Below are 8,993 nucleotides of genomic sequence, written 5' to 3' on the forward strand. Positions count from 1 at the left end.
ATATCAGCTTTTAAAAAGACTGTGGCTTCTGTCTTGAATGCTAGCTTGTGCTCTCTCTTGAGTTACTTGCTGTTGGAAAGGCCAGCTGCCCTGTCCTGAAGATAGACCACTTGTGGAGAGGCCCATGTGATGAAGAACTGAGGCACCAAGGCAGCAGCCAGCTAGGAACTGAAGTCTGCCAACAGCCATGTGAACGAGCTGGGAAGTGGGTTCTTCGGCCCCACATGACTGCTCCTGACCCAGCCCGCACCGCTAATAGTCTAAATGCCAGCTCGGAAGAGACCTTGAGCCGGAACCGCCCAGCTAACCCACTGCCTGATTCCTCACCCATAGAAACTATAAGACAACAAACATTTATTGCTTTAAGCTTCTAAGATTTGGTGTAACTTTTTCCACAGCAATAGATAATTAATTCAATAGAGCTGTCTTTTAAGAAATGCTGTAGGCCCTGGCCGGTTGGCTCAGTGGTAGAGCGTTGGCCTCGCATGTGGGAGTCCTGAGTTCGATTCCCGGCCAGGGCACACGGGAGAGGCGCCCATCTGCTTCTCCACCCCTCCCCCTCTCCTTCCTCTCTGTCTCTCTCTTCCCCTCCCGCAGCCAAGGCTCCATTGGAGCAAAGATGGCCCGGGCGCTGAGGATGGCTCTGTGGCCTCTGCCTCAGGCGCTAGAATGGCTCTGATTGTGGCAGAGCAACGCCCCAGATGGGCAGAGCATCGCCCCCTGGTAGGCGTGCCAGGTGGATCCCGGTCGGGCGCATGCGGGAGTCTGTCTGACTGCCTCCCATTTCCAACCTCAGAAAAATACAAAAAAACAAAACAAAACACAAAACAAAACAAAAAAAGAAAAGAAATGCTTTAGCACTAACACTCGTGATGGCCCAGATGATGAGTCTGTGTGGAAGAACACAGACAGTGACAGCTCGAAGTTGAACCGTGATTCTGAGAATCAGACTCTGAATTCAATAAAGTTAAAAGAAAACCTTAACTAATTTATTTCACCCATATTTTTCTTGTTACACAAGTGCAAAAGTAATATATGTTGAAATATATACATATATATATTTCTTTCCTGGCTGGATAGTTTGGTTGGTTAGAGCATGGCCCCTATATACAAAGGTTATATGTTTGATCTCTGATCATGGCACATACAGAAACAGATTGATGTCTCAGTCTCTCTCTCTCCCTTCCTCTCTCTCTAAAATCAATAAGTAAATTTAAAAATGTATATATTTCCATGTAGGTCTATAAAAGATTTTTAACAAATAAAAATTCTGCCTGACCAGGCAATGGTACAGTGGATAGAGTATCAGACTGGGACGTGGAGGACCCAGGTTTGAAACCCCAAGGTCACCAGTTTGAGTGCGAGCTCATCTGGCTGGAGTGTGGGCTCACCAGCTTGAGCGCGGGGTCGCCAGCTTGAGCGTGGGATCATAGACATGACCTCAAAGTCGCTGGCTTGAGCAAGGGGTAACTTGCTCTGCTGTAGCCCACCCCCCATCAACAGACATATGAGAAAGCAGTCAATGAACAACTAAGTGCTGCAACAAAGAATTGATGCTTCTCATGTCTCCCTTCTTGTCTGTCTGTCCCTCTCTCTGTCTCTGTCATAAGTAAATAAATAAATAAATAAAATTTCTAAGTGATAAGAAATCCTTGTGTCAGTTAATTTACAGTGCTTTTTTTCTTTCTAATATACATAAAGTAATAGTGCTTCTTAGCATCAATGACATTTCAATTGGATAAATATGATCATGCACTTTCCTTAGTGGATAAGCCATTGTGAAGGGAGTTTTCCAGTACTTGCAAAAGATTTTAATCTGGAGGAAAATAGGAGTAGGTTTGAGGAAGAGGTGAGTAAGGAGAAGAAGAAAACAAGTATATGAAGGAGAGTGTAGGAGGTTGGGCATGGGTTTGTGGCAAACAGCTCAAAAATATTGATAGGAGACTGACCTGTGCTGGTGCAGTGGCTAAAGCATCAACCTGGAATGCTGAGGTCGCTGGTTCAAAACCCCAGACTTGCCTGGTCAAGGCACATGTGAGAAGCAACTACGGGTTGCTTCCTGTTCCTCTCCCCCACTTGTTTCTAAAAATCAATAAATAAAAATCTTAATATATATAGGAAACCTTAACTGTTCACTGTTTGCATTAGTTCTAACCCCTCCAGGGTTATTAAGAGCCTGGAATCCTTGGTCACAAATTTCTGGCTGTATTGGAAACACCTGCATTTCCCAAACAAAAATGAAGGCATGTGGCCTTATACAGACGTCTTTCTGAATTTAAATTTTATTTGCCTCCAAAACCTTTACAGTTCTACAGCTTTACAATTCATACAAGGGGACATGGAAACATGCAAGAGAGAGGCTTCCTTGGGGCATCAGTTGTCCCTCATCTCCCAGAAGTATGGCCAATTGTTGAGCAAATATCCAGGGGCCAAAATCTAGACTGGGCATGAGAGGGATTTGGAGTTGAGAATCCAGTTAGCATCAGAGTGTTTTGTTTTGGTTTTGTTTTTAAATTGATTTTTAGAGAGACAGAGAGAGGGAAGCTTTCATTTCTTGTTCCACTTAGTTGTGCATTCATTGGTCACTTCTGGTATGTGCTCTGACCTGGGATAAAACTCACAATCTTGGTGTTTCCTGCCCTAACGACTGAGCTAACTAGCCAGGCAAGAATCCGGTTAGCAACAGAGCTACATGTGAATCATCATCCATAGATTACCATTTGTAGACTTTGCTTAATCAGCCCGTTGTCCCATGAGCACCCTCTCATCTGTCCTTAGGGCAGCCCCCTGAGAAAGAGATGGACATCTGTCATCAACCCACTTTACCAATGGGGGAGCTTAGGTGGGAGTGTTAAATTCACAGGAAAAGGGGCAAAGCAGGATTTGAACTCAAGCAGTCTGGCTCTAAGGTTTATGTGTGTCTTAGCCACTACATTAGGGAATTTCAGATCTGTGGGAAACTTAGAATCCAAGCTCCTGATTTTACAGTTGAGAAAGCAGGGACCTAAAGAAAGAGGAGGACTCACCTAAGATCCACAGGGAAGGGATGCCTGGTTGGGACTTACACGGTTGTGATTATGGTTGGTAGACGGAGGGGGCAGGAGGGAGAGGGCTGTGGGCTTGGATGCACTGTCCCTCCTGACTCTGCCTACAAAGTAAGCGCCGCTTTTTTCATTTTGGAACTTGGTGGGGGTGGAAGGGCATGGACTTGGGAAGCCACCCAGCCTCCTTCATTCTCGGGATTCCGAGGCAGCCATTGTCCTGGGAGGAATGTTCAGCCAGCAGCCCTAAGAGGTGGGGCCTCCTTCGTGTCCCAAACAGACAAGCTGGCTTTGTGCTCTCCACCCAGGGCCCCTCTTGGCCTTCACCAGCCAGGCCTTCTGAGCATTTTTCAGGGTTTCTCAAAGCTAAAAATATGAATTCTAGTATTTTATTACTACAAACTTATCATAATAAGACACATGCAACAAAATGAATATTACAAGTCTGTTCATCAAGATTTTATTTCTGAAAATTGGCAAAGGAAACAAATGGATTCATGCATGTCCATATGATGGAATATGAAGCTATAGTCAAGAATTATGTGGTATAAATGTACTTATGGACAGAAAAAATATATTAAAAATCTTTGTCTACAGAATAGTGTAGAGAGCTCTCTCTTTATATATTATTATCTAGAATAATATCTGGCCTTCTCCAAAGCCTTACCAGTGGTTATTGCTGGGTGGTGGGATTAGGGTGTCTTCCTTGTGTGATAAAAAGTACATGTGGGTATGGATGCTAACTGCCTGCTGCCTGGGCTCAGTGTCACCCACAGGAGAAGTTTCTATAGCATGGCAGCTGCCCTCAGAGCGTAGGCAGAGACAACATCAGAAAAATGAGCAATGAACACCAGGCAGACAATGTTCAAACCTAATAACAATGGCGGCAACTCAGAACTTCCCAGTGCTTCCACACACATTATCTTATGTGAATCCCACCACGACCCTATCAGGTCACATTATCTCCCTTTCACAGGTGAGGGGACAGACTCCAGCAGGTTAAATGCCACCACCTATTCCCACCCTGGCAGCAGCAGGAAAGTGGGGGGGGGGGAGCCAGGATTCAAGACAGGGTCTCTGATCACTGTACTCTACTGCTTTTTCACTCATGCCTGTCACAGCGTCTTACATTTGTTCATCCACCTGTCTCTCTCCTCCATTGACCACAGATTTCTCTAGGAAGCACTAAGGTCTTATTCAAATCTCTACCCCTAGGACTTAGTACACTTAGGCACCAGTACATGCTATTGAATGAATGAACAAATGAATGTTTAAACCTGGAGCCCTGGTGAAGGAGGAGGTTATGGTAGATTCACAGACCTGTTCTTTGTAGTCTGTGTCTTTTTATACTTACTGTGTTCTCTGTATTTATTCCCGTCTTGTTCTTTAATATTAGCAAAGCCTTTCAGAAAATGGCCAACAGCAAGATTTGTCAAGGGAACAGCTATGTCTGGATCTAAATTAAAGCTTTAAAAAGGAAGGAACACTCACCCTTTCCACGATCACACTAGTAACTGGAGGCATCCACCCTGGAAGCCAAGGAGAGCAGAGGCCCTTGGTCATCTCTCCTCCCTACCTGGGGGATTTCCTTTCAGGACCAATGCTTGGAAAGGATGGGGTTCCATACACTGAGCCATACTGAGCACACACCCTCCCAGACCAGACATGGAGAGGATCAGGTTCAAGGGTGGGCTTTGGATACTGAGGCTGGCCAATCAGGGAAGTCAACTGGAGACTAGTTTAGGAAGGGGAGGAAGCTGGGCCGAGGGGAGATAAGTGAGGAACATGTTTGGGCAGTTGGGTGCTGGATGATTTAAGTACAACCAGATGTGCTGGGAATCTCATATCAGGCTGAGCCCCAGTGAGGGCAGAGAGGGGAATGGGGAGACTTCGGGGCCACTTGGATTCCCAGTTCCGAAGCAGGCATCCCCAAACTACGGCCCGCGGGCCGCATGTGGCCACCTGAAACCATTTAATTTATACAGCTCCCGCCGCACTTCTGGAAAGGGGCACCTCTTTCACTGGTGGTCAGTGAGAGGAGCACTGGATGTGGCGGCCCCCAATGGTCTGAGGGACAGTGAACTGGCCCCCTGTGTAAAAAGTTTGGGGACCCCTGGTAAGGCCTGGGAGAAGCCCAGTGGGGTTCCATATGAGCTAGCATGAGAGTGGCAGGCTTGGGTGGAGTTTTCTGCCTTTGGACAGGGTATAGGAAGGGAAGGGTTCGTTCGGGAAACTCAACACCAGGAACCTAAAAAACAGGATTAGGAGAGCTCAGGGATAGGAACTACTAGTTCTGTGGTGGTGGGTGGGGGAGATGAGGGATAGTTAGGGAAGGCTTTACAGAAGTGAGCATGAGTTGGGTTCTGAAGGATGAATAGGAGCCGCCTAAGCAGAATAGGAGAAATGATACTCCAGAAAGAGAGATTCTGAGGTAGTAAAATGGTGTGGATGCTTAGGGAGAGGTTCTGTGGGAGTGTATTATAAAGGTACCTGGTGGGATGACAGTTCAGTTTGGCATGCGAGCCCAAAGGCTGTGCTGCAGGATGGGGGTGAGGTGGAGGGGCTTCCTTTCACAGACCAAACAGCAGAGCCAGATGTAGGGTAAGGATTTGGGGAGTGGGTACCAGGGTCCCCAAGTGTTGGGCTCCTAGGGGAGAGAAAGGAACTGATGGCAAGTCCTGGCTCCTCCTCCCAAGTCTTGTGTGGTCTGGCACAGAGCTGTATCTGCCCAGAGGAAGGGACATTTTTTCTAATTCTCTTGGAGGCTCTTAAGAGCCCGGTGGCTGGCTGCAGGGTGAGGACTGGACCCAGACACAGGCCACAGCACACAAAGAAGGCCAAGCTGGAATAAGCACGTGGGCAGGAAGAGTGTAAGTGGTTGAACAGGGCTGGGGAGGCATTAGGAACTGGAAGAGCAAACTGCCAGAAGAGATGGCCTAGGCTTCCAAATGTGGGAAGGCATCCCGAGCCCAGTGAAAGTGGGGAGCAGTAGCAGACAGCTGGGTGTGGTGTCCTCTGGGCCTGCACCCCAGTCCCACAGCCTGGACACATTTCCTTCCTTTCCTGCTTCTTAATGACTCCTAAGTGGCTGATACAGAGGACCACAAAGAGAGGTCTCCCCGCCCTTTCCTCTTCCTCTCTTCCATTTCCTTCTCCCTTCCTCCCCCCACCCCATCCTTCCCCAGGGCCCTTGTCTTTCCTTCCTCCTCACCCCATCTGCTCCTCTCCCTCCCTCTCTGGCTTTATACATCTTCCCTCTAACTTTGAATCGCTTAATGCTGATTCTCTCTGGGCCAGCTGGTCTATTTTTTGATGTTTTCAGAAAGGCCCTGTTGCAAGTCTCTGGGCTAGGAAGACCATGCACACACACACACCCCTGCATATATACACATGCTCCACACCCAAGCCCCTAGGAGCTTGGTGGAGGCTAGGATTTCCCACCTTGGATGTGATAGCAGCAAAAGGGCTAGGAAAGAATGAAGGGCCCTCTACTGAAGCCACACACTGCTGCCATCAATACCATTACTATCCAATACATTGCTGGACACTTGACCTCCTACAGGATGATTACAAGACCCCTTGACTAGCATGTTCTTAGCAGGAGGATCTCAAGGCACAGTTCCAGTGACTGGAGACAGCCAGAGGAAGGTCAGCAGGGAGTCCTCAGGGAACAGATCCCCAAGGCCCAGCTCAGGAGGGCAGAGGGAGAGACATGATGAAGGGCCATTTGTCAGGATTGAGGGTCAGCCCAGGAGGCTGGATGATGTATTAATGGGACTTTAATGAGCTTGCAGAGGGGGGGTCATGCTTCATTGCCTGAGTACTGATGCAGGATAGGGGGCTGAAGTGTGAAGAGACCAACCTAACCCCTACCTGCTAATGAAACCTCTTACTGTGACCCATGCCAGTTTATCCATCAGAAACAATTCAGCACCTCCAAGATGCTGAACCTTCCCTCATGGCATCCAGCAAAAACCTCCTGAGCATACTGGTGCATCATTCTCTCACCGGGAAGGACTTCCTACCAGCACTAGTAGATCCTCTTCTTCCAGGCTCCCAGGGAATGAAGGAGAACTGGACCTCGGCGGCAAGGAAACACATGATCAGTTCTTTCCTCCATCCTCACTCCTGTCACCCACCCCTGCTCTGGCTCCAGTGACCCCAGCCACAATGCCCTGGCGCTGCCAACCTTGATTTCCTGGTGCTAGTCCTGGTGGTTGAGGTCACTCAGTTCATGTGGACATTGGTCTCTCCCTTAATTCCTGCCTCTGACTGTTGGGGAGCCTCACTGGTGGGGTGGAAAGAATATAGTGCATTCTAGATCTTTGCTGTGTGACTCAAAGCGTGTCACGTCTCTCTGGGTCCCAGCTGTCCCATCAGTAAGAAATACTCAGTGAGGTTCTTCTACCTCTGTTATCCTGGGACTGTCCCTTCAGCAGGGGGGTCAGCTCTCCTCGAGTGGTGGCTAGCCCATTTCCTCCTGCCTTCCTAATTCTGAAGCCAAGGGCTGCCCTAGCATTCTGAGCTTTGATATATACTTTCTCTTTGCCAGGGTGTGCTCCTGGGGGTGGAGATCCTGAACTTGGCAAGTTCTAGAAACTGCTTGGGTGCTGGTCTTGTTTCCACATTTGGGTTGGGAAAAACCTGGGAGCTATTGAGGGCCTCCCCCTTTCTTTTCTCTGAGTGGCGCCTCAGGAGGCGCCCTGAGAGGTCAGAACACAGAATTCCCAAAGGAAGTGTTTTGAAATTTTTGAAACAGAGAGTACAAGAGTGCTACCCTGCAGGCTGGTGGCAAGTGGTGCAGGGGCAAACCTGTCCTGGTATTTAGGCTGAACAGCACAGAAAAGGAGAAAAACACCCCAGAAGAGAGGATCCTCAAGCACTGCCCTTGGGTGGGAACACAGATGGTCTTGAGACACTCTGGGTGCTCAACATCTCTTCCCGGAAATCTATCTGGACTCTCCAACCTAAGCGCAGTTCCATCTCCTACAACCTCCTGGGGCAAAATGTGTTCTGCTGTGGGTCCCTTTCCCTGCATCCTTCTTTTCCTGGTTGGATCACTTCTGAAGCCTTGTGTCTATGACGTAGAATTCTGTCTACTGTGGAACCGGGCACCTATGAGAGCATAGAAATATGCCTTTGGGACCCTGTAGTGTGTCTCTAGCACCAAGCCCAATGCTTGGCACAGAGTAAATGCTCAATATATATCTATTGAAAAGAATGCACCAATCAATGAATGCTTTTGGACACCTCTAAGCAGATCACAGGTCTAGGATTCATTCTCCATCTTTGCCTTCCACCATTCAGCCTACTTGGCCTAGCGGGAATGCAGCCTTTTGGGGTAGCCCTCCAGTGAAGCCTGTTTATAAGTCACATCCCACCCTTGGCTTCCCACCTCCAGAACTCACCACTCTGCCCCTGCATCCATCAGCTCTGAATGGCATTATGCAAAGCGGTGTACTTGCCTGGCTGTGTGTGTCTAGCCCTCTGCATCCTGGACTGGTACAACCTGAGTGTGGTACTAGTAGGTGTTTAGTTCACCTGGGGGCTGGGGATGAAAGCGTGAGTCAACAAGGCTTTAGCCAAGGGCCAGAGACAGTCCTGGGAGAGGGCGTCGGGGAAGCTAGCGGCCGGGGCAGGCCCGGCCTGCTGCCTTCCCCTTTGCCCTACGACCCAGGAAGCTGCTCATACCTAGCAGACACGCTCCACGCCCCGCTGCTCAATACCAGCCTCCCCCTCGGCGGACAGCTCCCAACCCCGACCTGCGGGTCGGGTCTCCATCCGCACCCCATTTTCCCGTCCGGACGGCCAGGCAGAAAGGGCAGATCTGAGAGTGGCCCATGGACATTATCCACACCAAGGGTCATTTGCTCTTTTCCCCTCTCGGTGGCTAATTTATTTTAGAGCTCCGGGAGGGAGAGGGGCGGGGCCAGGCTGGGAGAGTTGAGAGGA

At 49.0% G+C, this 8,993-nt stretch overlaps 1 non-coding gene across 1 annotated transcript; it reads left to right on the top strand.

The window, feature by feature from the left end:
* Positions 1 to 445: 445 nt before the first annotated feature.
* On the top strand, positions 446 to 521 carry TRNAA-CGC (transfer RNA alanine (anticodon CGC)). Its single transcript has one exon. It is a non-coding gene; the product is annotated as a tRNA-Ala (tRNA).
* The last annotated feature ends 8,472 nt before the right edge of the window (positions 522 to 8,993 follow it).

This window comes from Saccopteryx leptura, chromosome 1, assembly GCF_036850995.1.
Source record: "Saccopteryx leptura isolate mSacLep1 chromosome 1, mSacLep1_pri_phased_curated, whole genome shotgun sequence".
Taxonomy (NCBI): domain Eukaryota; kingdom Metazoa; phylum Chordata; class Mammalia; order Chiroptera; family Emballonuridae; genus Saccopteryx; species Saccopteryx leptura.